This window comes from Paroedura picta, chromosome 9 (genome assembly GCF_049243985.1).
Source record: "Paroedura picta isolate Pp20150507F chromosome 9, Ppicta_v3.0, whole genome shotgun sequence".
NCBI classification, from domain to species: domain Eukaryota; kingdom Metazoa; phylum Chordata; class Lepidosauria; order Squamata; family Gekkonidae; genus Paroedura; species Paroedura picta.
Genome location: NC_135377.1, coordinates 27,224,516 through 27,233,219, shown reverse-complemented (window position 1 = coordinate 27,233,219; position 8,704 = coordinate 27,224,516). Strand labels below are relative to the sequence as shown.

Below are 8,704 nucleotides of genomic sequence, written 5' to 3'. Positions count from 1 at the left end.
GCAAAACTCTATGGTTAGAAGCTAATTCTACCATAGAGTTTTGCCTAAAAGCCAGAGTAACATCCCCAACGTATTGATGTCACTTTCAGGTGATGTCAGCACATTACATCATTCCTTCCCATTTCTGGAAAGTGCCCCCCATCCCCTGCCAGCAGTGTTGATGGGGCAACCCTAACTGTTCATCACTTTAGTGCAAAGTCCTGTATAAGCTACTTTGAGAAACTGTTAAGTCATCATGCGACATACAATTTCAATCTATCTTGAAAAAGGCAGCTGTTTTTTACATCTAGCCAGAAAGCTGGCCAATCTAGGCCCAAGCCTAGCTAAGATATCAGGAAACTTAACAAATACCTTTTCCACACAGGAAATCAGACTTGGGCCAGTGCTTGTCCTTTTGCGTGGCTAATCCCTGCTTCCACATAATGTTGGCACTGGCCCGAGCCTGTCTTGTTTCAAACCCTCTGTTGGCCCGCAGCAAGGGCAGACGGATATTTCCATGTTCCCTTTTTTGCCCCAGATGCCAACTGGGCCTATGCTGAGACAGACTCATGTGGCAGGGAAGAGTTGAGCCTTCCAGACCAAGCTTTTCCCCTTCCCTGGGCTGACTATGGTGTCCTGGAAGGATTTTCAAGGCAAGAGGCCTTCCGAGGTGGTTTGCCATTACAGATAAGATCAAGCTAGTCTGGGCTATGTAGGTTAAGGCCTGCCAATGATTACCTGGTGGACTTGCTACATGCCAAGCAAATGGACTACCATTGATGCTCTCTCCCCCCCCCCCCACACACACACACACTGAGACTCAAGAGCACATCCTCCTGTTCCCCTCTAGAAGGTGGGTGGTTAATACTGGCTTGAAGTCAATGAGTGCTGTTGGTTGATTATCAGGAAGATATTTAATAAAAACAAGTTTTCAATTTCTAAGAAAGAGTTAACGGCCAACAATTGTAAAGGGACTCTTGCTCTTACTTCACCTCATCCCCAGTATTATTTTGAGAACCAATGTGGGTTAGTAATCAAAGGGGCGAGAGCTTTAGGCTTTGCCAAAGACCACAGTAGCTGAGGAAGTTAATTCAGACTTGGGCAGGAAAAGCCCCTTAAATAGAAAATGTCTGTCCGGATGTTGAGTTGTTCTGTTCAGAGTCTGAGTTTGGGTGGAGATCTCCCCAGCTTCCATCCTGCACCACAGACAAATCCATCCATAGTTTTATGATATTTTCTCTTGTTTTTTATCTGATATCATATAGGGGGAAAGTCTGTTTTTGATAGTAAAACAGGATCCAAAACTCCATGGAAATAGAAATGATAAAATGTAAACTATGTTTGGAGGGGATTGGAGGGCTATGGACAACATCCTATGGTTGCAACCACAAGGTCCAAGGTCAGTCTTTATGTATAATCTGTATGGACAAACTTATTTTCAAAGCATAAAAAGATAATTGCTGGCATATGTTTCTAAGGAATGAGACAGGCTGGGAACGACTACCTGACAAAAAAAGGGCTGCTGAACATGTCTCTCCCACTTCTTGTTCCAGGGGAACTTAGGAAATCATAGCTGTGCATTCAGATCTTGCACTGATGGCGGCATTGTGATCTATTCCTCTCCCTCTAGTAGTCTACTTTTCTCTGCCTGTTTCTGTTTCCTTCAGTGAAGTGAGTTCAAGCAAAATTTTGCTGTGGAGTTTCTAAATTTTGACATCACTATTTTTGATGTAAGAATTTGGAATGTTGGGACAGAATAGGGAAGCTCTCAAGGGTACTTTTAAAAGAACTCTTGTGTCTTGTTTTTGTGCCAAAAATAGTTTGGAAGAGAAATAACAACATACTTGGAAAGAAAAATGTTGATTTAACAGGAGAACTGGTGGGAACAGTGAAGTGCATTCTACCAAGTGAGGGACTCAAAGGGCTGAGGTAGGAATCTCAAGTCCACAATCGTTCCCTGCTTCCCTTCCCTCTTTGCCTCCCCCAGCAGTGCAGGCAGCCCCTCCCCTTTCCTTGGCTCCCTCTTCCTGTCTGCACTCATCTCCAGCATCCCCTTGCCTCTGGCCCTTACTCCCCTCTCTTTCTGTTTCACTCCCTCCTATGAACTTCTTCTAGTTTCTTGTCCTGGCAGCCTCTGGCCCCCTCACTCACTCAACCACCCACTTTTCCCATTCCCTCCATTTCTAGCTTTCCCTTTTTAAAATTCTCTTTGCTCCTGCCCTTTACTATCTTCTCAGTTATATTTTTTCAGAGTGTCCCTTTTAGCACCAACAATTACCAAGGCCTGGAACATTTTACAATCTTGGATCAACCCCCCAAAATGGCCACTGAGATTCCACACAAGGACCCATTAATGTACACAGCAGAATGCCCGAGCTGGCGGCATCAGGGCTTTGGGGGAAATCCCCGATTATGCTTGATGTCGCTGCTATCCCTGGCACTGCTGAGCCCAGGCCCTCGGAAGACCCGCATTAAGGAAACATGGATTCTTCTGCGTTCCTGGATCTGCCGAGGGTGCAGGCGAGGGCTAGGTCGGGCTAGCCCTGTGCATAATCGGAGGAGCCAGGCTCCTCCCCCGACCTAGGGCGTCCCTGCAGGGATGTCTCTAGCCCCTGCCAGCTCCATGGCTCCGCATCCCCCCGCCCCCACCATGGTGGAAGAGCAGCATGCTGTTCTCCAACATTGTGTAGTGAGGGCCCCATGTCCCCATTCCCCCCTTCCTCCGCCACTGCAAAGTGTTCCCGGCGCTCCCCCCCAGTGTGTGGGGCCGTTGCTTTGGAACCATGCTTATTGTAGGGCAGTCAGGTTTTATTAATTTAACTTCTCATTAAGTGAACATTTTAGTTGATTGGAAGGGGGCATTTTAATTGGCGTGCATTGAAATCTGATTGCTCCAGTTTATTTTTGAGTCTTGTTTTGTGAAAAGTAGCATCTTATTGTGGTGCCTTTTTGTGTGTTTGGCTATCACAGAAGCCTTTTGCCCTGGATTCCAGAAGGATGACATGTCCCATGAACTTGGCTTGCACAAGGCCACCCAGCATTACTGATAGACTTCCTTCTTCAGGCTGGCTGGACAAGTAGTCTTAATGGTGTTGGAATGTAACTTCCCGGCTAATTGGCACTGGCCCAGCTTTCAGCTTTCAGCATGATGAAAGGTAGGAATGACTATGGGCAGACTGACCATTTCACTTGCAGGGAAATTTCCCAAAGCGCCACTGGTTGCCAGCAACTCTGTTCCTTCCCCAGGATCTGATTGCTTAAAAACCTTCATCAACAATAGCAATTTGCATCAGCTCAACAACTGTCACCTCCTGCCACTTTGGAGGAAGAAGTTACAGATGAGTTAATCCTCTTCACACATTATGGAGTACACAAATCTGGTTCTGGGGTCCCCGCCTGGGGTCACATAACACATGTGAGTTCTCCTCAGTTCACAAATGTGTGGTGCCCAGTTAACATCAGGCAAATAGTACACATGGAAAAGTGACTGAAATTGCCCCAGAGAGTTTGTTACTATGGGGTTTCCATGGGATTCCCTGGGGTTGTTCAAAATTCCAACTGAACTCCCTGGACTGTTTCAGTCTGGAAATGTTTCGTGTGACTTTTACAATAAAAATATGGCTACAGCTTTATGAACCCACAATTCCTGTCTTTAAGGCCTATTATGCACATGTGTTTTCCCTCACTTTCACCATGCATATCCATTTCCTTTTTCGTTCTGCATTTTCCCTCACTTTCACCGTCCGTGTCCATTGGGTTTTCTTTTTCCTTCTATATTGATTTTCCTCCCTTCAGTGCTTAGTCCACTTTCTGGTCACTGTTTTCCTGTGTTTTCTGAGAGTGATTTTGTGCTGTTTTTCACCTTGCTTCACTTCCAAACCAAATGTAATTCAAATGCATCTAGATTCCCTTGACTCTCCCCACCGCCGCCCTTTTTCTGCCCCTGGAAGTCCTCTCCCTATCCTCAATGAGGTCATTCTTCCCACTCTGCATCTTCCGCAATCCTCCCCCCTTCATTGGTGTACAAACTCCTCTACTGCTTACTTTTCTACCATGTAAATGTTTGGATTTTTTTTACAAGCAGGGTGAGTCTAGAGCTACCCCTGGTCTAAAGAAATGAGTTTATTGCTGAACTTGGATTCACTGAGGAAAAAAAATTATTGACAGGGAAAGCTTTAAACGTTTTGGATGAGGTAGCATTGTTCTTTGTTCTTTGGCTACATGTTCTTCAGCTCCCCAAGGAGCCTCACCACAAGCTCTGAAAAGGTGGAGGGTGGAAGTGGGTCAAGACCTGCATTGGATCCTGTGCCACCAATCAAGTCTAGCAGTGAGCACAACACCAGCACTCAGAATGGGCTAGCAAGCACTTTCCAAAAATATGTGGTATTATTCCCCCCTCCTGTCTCAGCAACCTTACAGCTTCCCCATTCTTTCCACTGCTCCATCTGTCTCCCGGGACTGCAGGATGTGTTTCTCTGCTTTGTGCACTCTCTTGGTATTCAACTAAACTGCATTTCCTTGTGTTTCCTTGTGTGGAGGGAGGGGTGGAGGGGTTAAGATCAGCATCGGTTCTTGTGCCACTGATCAAGCTCTGCAGTGAGCACAGTGTCTCCATTGTAAATGCCAGTCTTCAGCTGGTGTGTGAATGTATGTGAGTGCAATTAAAAGTTTTCAAAAATTCATTTAATGAAATCATTACTCATGATGGTGACTCAACACAACAAACCTGTGCCTTCTGTTAAAATCCTCATAATTCAGTCCCTTGCATGAAAGGGAACACAAAGAAATGCAGTTAAGTTGAGGGAAAGACCAGCAATGAAAGCGGGTGGTGCCTTTTCCCCATTTTTCATAATGGCTGATAACATGACAGTGAATCCATTAGCACCTGGCAATAAGAATGGGGAGCTTTGTAGCTGTCCTAGTCAGTTTCAAAAATAGTCTGGTTAATTTCAGGTTTTTAAAAAACTTGCCTTCATTCCTTTGTGTTCCCCTTTGTTCATGGGACAGAACCAGGAGGATTTAAATGCAAGGCATTTCCTTGACACTCTTGTGTAGCTATAATAGGGTAAATGTGTAAATATAAAAAAGCCTTTGGACACTATTTCCAACACATCACAAGTGATGTTCAAACCTCAATTAAGAACACCTGCATTTTTTAGTTGTAGCTGCAAAATAAATACAGTGGAGGAAAAAAGAATGCTGCATATGTCAGGCACAGGAATCTGAAGGCAAGATTCAAGACTTGACTGCTCAGATTCTCTACCATAATAGGCCTAACTTTGAATGGCAACGTGCCATAGTGTTTGAATGCAGAGTTTCTGAACTCTAAACCTATTTTGTGCTTTGACCCGTTCCCCAGATGCTAAAAATGACTTAAACAAAATGTACCAAAAGGGAATATTCTAAGTAGTCCCAAGTAATTTCCTGCACCACAAATTAAACTTTCACCTTAAAAACCGGTAGCAGTTTGTATTACTCTTGCTTGAGAAAAACAGAGAGTGGGTGTGGGGTGGGGAGAAACAACACTGGTGTATCATTTATAAAAATAGATTTAATTTAGGACAGCATATTGAATTGGGTGTTTGTAGAGCATCTTCTGTTCCAGCTAATGCTTGTGATGTTTTATTCTTCTAAGTTTTGTAAACTTTGTTTTATTCTAGATAAAGCTGTGCTTCCTGTTTCCTGTTGAATTTGCTGTCTGAACAACAAAGACACAATACCAGGTATTTGGGTCTACTGCAGTTCCTCTGTTCTAATTTGTCACTCTTCCACATTAGTTTATGAACAGAAAACCCTGAATTATTTCAGAAATGCAAAATTACCTTTCTGTAGCCATTAAAATAAACTCATTCTCTTTTGAACTGTGTTGGCTTTTGGACAGCATGCTTCCCCACTGGAACGACATTACTGACTCCCACAGTATGGAATACTGGTCAAAGTGTTAGACTGGGGAGACCATTTTCAAACCCTCACTCTGCCATGAAGTTAAACTAATAAATCTTGGTCTAAACCTGGAGTTCCCAACCTTGTTTGAGCCTGCAGGAACCACCAGCATGGTGGGCACAACCACAAAATGGCTGCCACAGCTTACTGTCAGTCAAACAGTGAAGGCCTGTGTGTTGTGGTGGTAGCTGCTGCCAAGGCAATCTTTGTAAAAATCTGCAAAGCAAAGCAAATCTCCAAGTGATCAAAAATAAGCCTTGCTGAGAAAAGTCCAACTTGGTCCCACCCATTCTCTAAAAGCACTTCACCGTTGCCAGGAAATGTGTTGGTAGGTGCATAGGACTCATGGTTTCATCTACTTCACAGTATTTTTTATTGAAACAAAAAAGAGAAGGATGCTTCTCTGGTCTCCTTGGAGGAAGAGTCGCAGTAAGAGACCTATAAAAGGTATTTAAGTAAATAGACTATTATGACCTGAAACCTATAGATACCTTTACAGCACAATCCTAAACAGAACTGCACCGACTTGAGTTGCCCACTCCAAATTCGGAAATCCCTGGAGATTTGTAGGTGGAGCCAAGGAAGGCAGGATTTGGGAAGGGGAGTGAACTCAGCACAGTATTCTCCAAAGCAGCCATCTCCCAGAATTGCTAGTGATCTCCAGACTACAGGGATCACTTTCCCTGAAGCCAATGGCTAATTTGAAGGGTGGACTCTATGCCATAATTCTCTGGTCCATCCCCTTCCCAACCCCCCAAATCTCTAGGAGTTTCCCAACCTGGAGTTGGTAACCCTATGGGAAGCCTATTTTTGAATGAAAAAATCAAAATGTCAAGCTGCTGGCCTGACACTGTCCCCATGGAGTAAGAGATGCTTGGCACTCATCCAAACAGTTGACTTAAAAAATAAAGCTTGGTCATTCTGGTACAGACCCTTTGAGGCTTTCCTTTCCTTTAATAAAAGATTGGATATTATTAAAAGTAAACAACACATGGAAAAGCTAGTTGAGAGGCTGAGACAACATCCCAAATTCTAACCTGATGCAAACTATGTTGTGAAAAGCTGCATCCTTATTTTTCCTAATGCATATTTACTCCACTGTAAATGCATTGACCTCAGTGGACTTAGACTGGATTAATTCTGCATAGGACAGTGCTGTCAATTACTAACTAATGAAGCTTTGTTCTTTGGTCTCTTGTGCAATCATTATTTGTCAGTCTACTCTTTCACCATCTTTGGTACAATGGTCCGTTTTCCAGAGCTGCACACTGAAATGCAAGATCTGCAACAATAGGCTCTTTGATAAGCTTGTTTATCTCCCTGAGTTGTTAGAGTTATGACTGCTACTATTTTTTTCCAGTTTTTCAAACAAACAACAATTTAGGAGAAATTGTAGGTAGCCAGGTTGATTTAAGGGTGGAAAAGCACAAAACTCTAATGCTTATATGAGGATTAATTGAAATATCACAATATTGAGTGCAAACTTTTGATTTCTTAGAACTCTTAATGAATCATAGAATCATAGATTCATAGAATCATAGAGTTGGAAGGGACCTCATGGGGCTGAGGAAGGATGTTTGAAGGACTACGTTGATTAGGTTCTTTATCCTGACATCTGCCATGGTTTCGTAAAATGGAGAGGAGAAGGTGTCACAGCATTTATATTTCATGGCAGTGGGTGCAAGTTAGATTTCTAGATGCCCCAAAGGCTCCTAGATCAAAGGAAGAAAAATGGAGACTCTCCTTTTTGAAATATTTCTTTAAATACTGAACCAGAATTTTCAAACAGTATTCAAACACCTACCTGGACTGAGAGGAGGAAAAGACACATTCTGGTTCTTACCTTTTAATACTTCTACACTGCCAGGATCCTGGATACTTTTGGAAGCTCCTCATACCCTACTGAATGTCTTCTCCGGTTGCCAACTCTGACATGGAAAATTCCTGAAGATTAGGGGGTATATTGCCCCAAATGGACAAAAACAAAGTGGACAAAACTGTTGTAAAAAGCTAGCTAGATTTTTTGATAGTCCTTAACATAATAGTATTGAATGGGGTATTGGTTTTTCTTTATTCTTGGTTATTGAACTGGTTGATTATGAGTGCACTTTAAAGCTATTTTTGCAGCCTTCCCAGTATTAATATTTCTAAGTATATGACTTTAAACTTTTCTCAATTATTTTTTTAAAAGGGGGAAAAAAGGATTTTAATGGGAAAAAATAGAGAGTAGAAATTCTGGGGAGTATTTGAGGGAAATTTTAGGGTGTAAACATTCTGGCAACAAGAGGGAAATTATAGTAAATAAATATAATTATTGGGGGAAATTTGTGTAAATGTGCAATTATAGTTGTTCCTGTTTTGCATTTCATTGTTATTATCTGCTTTAGAAGGTCATTCAAACCCCCTATTCAGAATACTTGTTGATCTCCGTAGTCTGGAGATCAGTTATAATTCTGGCGGAAGTCGAGACCCCACAGGAGATTAGTCCATGCAGCACAGGTCTTGCTTTCCATACTCTCTTTTACTGAATGTATAACTACGAGGCTTTCACAACTGGGAGAAATTCACTGTTGAAAGAAGTAAACTTTGTACTTTTCAATGGTTGACTTAAAATACATTTTTTTATTAATTGCAATTTGATCATGTTATAGGTAGGGTTGCCAGTTTTTAAACTGGTCCTTCCCACTGTCTGTTTAACGTTGGTTTGATCAGTACTCAGGGGCTTTTCGCACACCTTCAAAATCGCACAATGGTTGCCAATTGAAAACGCTACTGATTTGCC

General features: G+C 42.6%; 1 long non-coding RNA gene across 1 annotated transcript; it reads left to right on the top strand.

Moving 5' to 3' along the window:
- The first annotated feature begins 2,959 nt into the window (after nucleotides 1-2,959).
- On the top strand, nucleotides 2,960-8,167 carry LOC143844641 (uncharacterized). Its single transcript, XR_013234062.1, has 3 exons — nucleotides 2,960-3,134; nucleotides 5,640-5,702; nucleotides 7,790-8,167. It is a non-coding gene; the product is annotated as an uncharacterized LOC143844641 (long non-coding RNA).
- The last annotated feature ends 537 nt before the right edge of the window (nucleotides 8,168-8,704 follow it).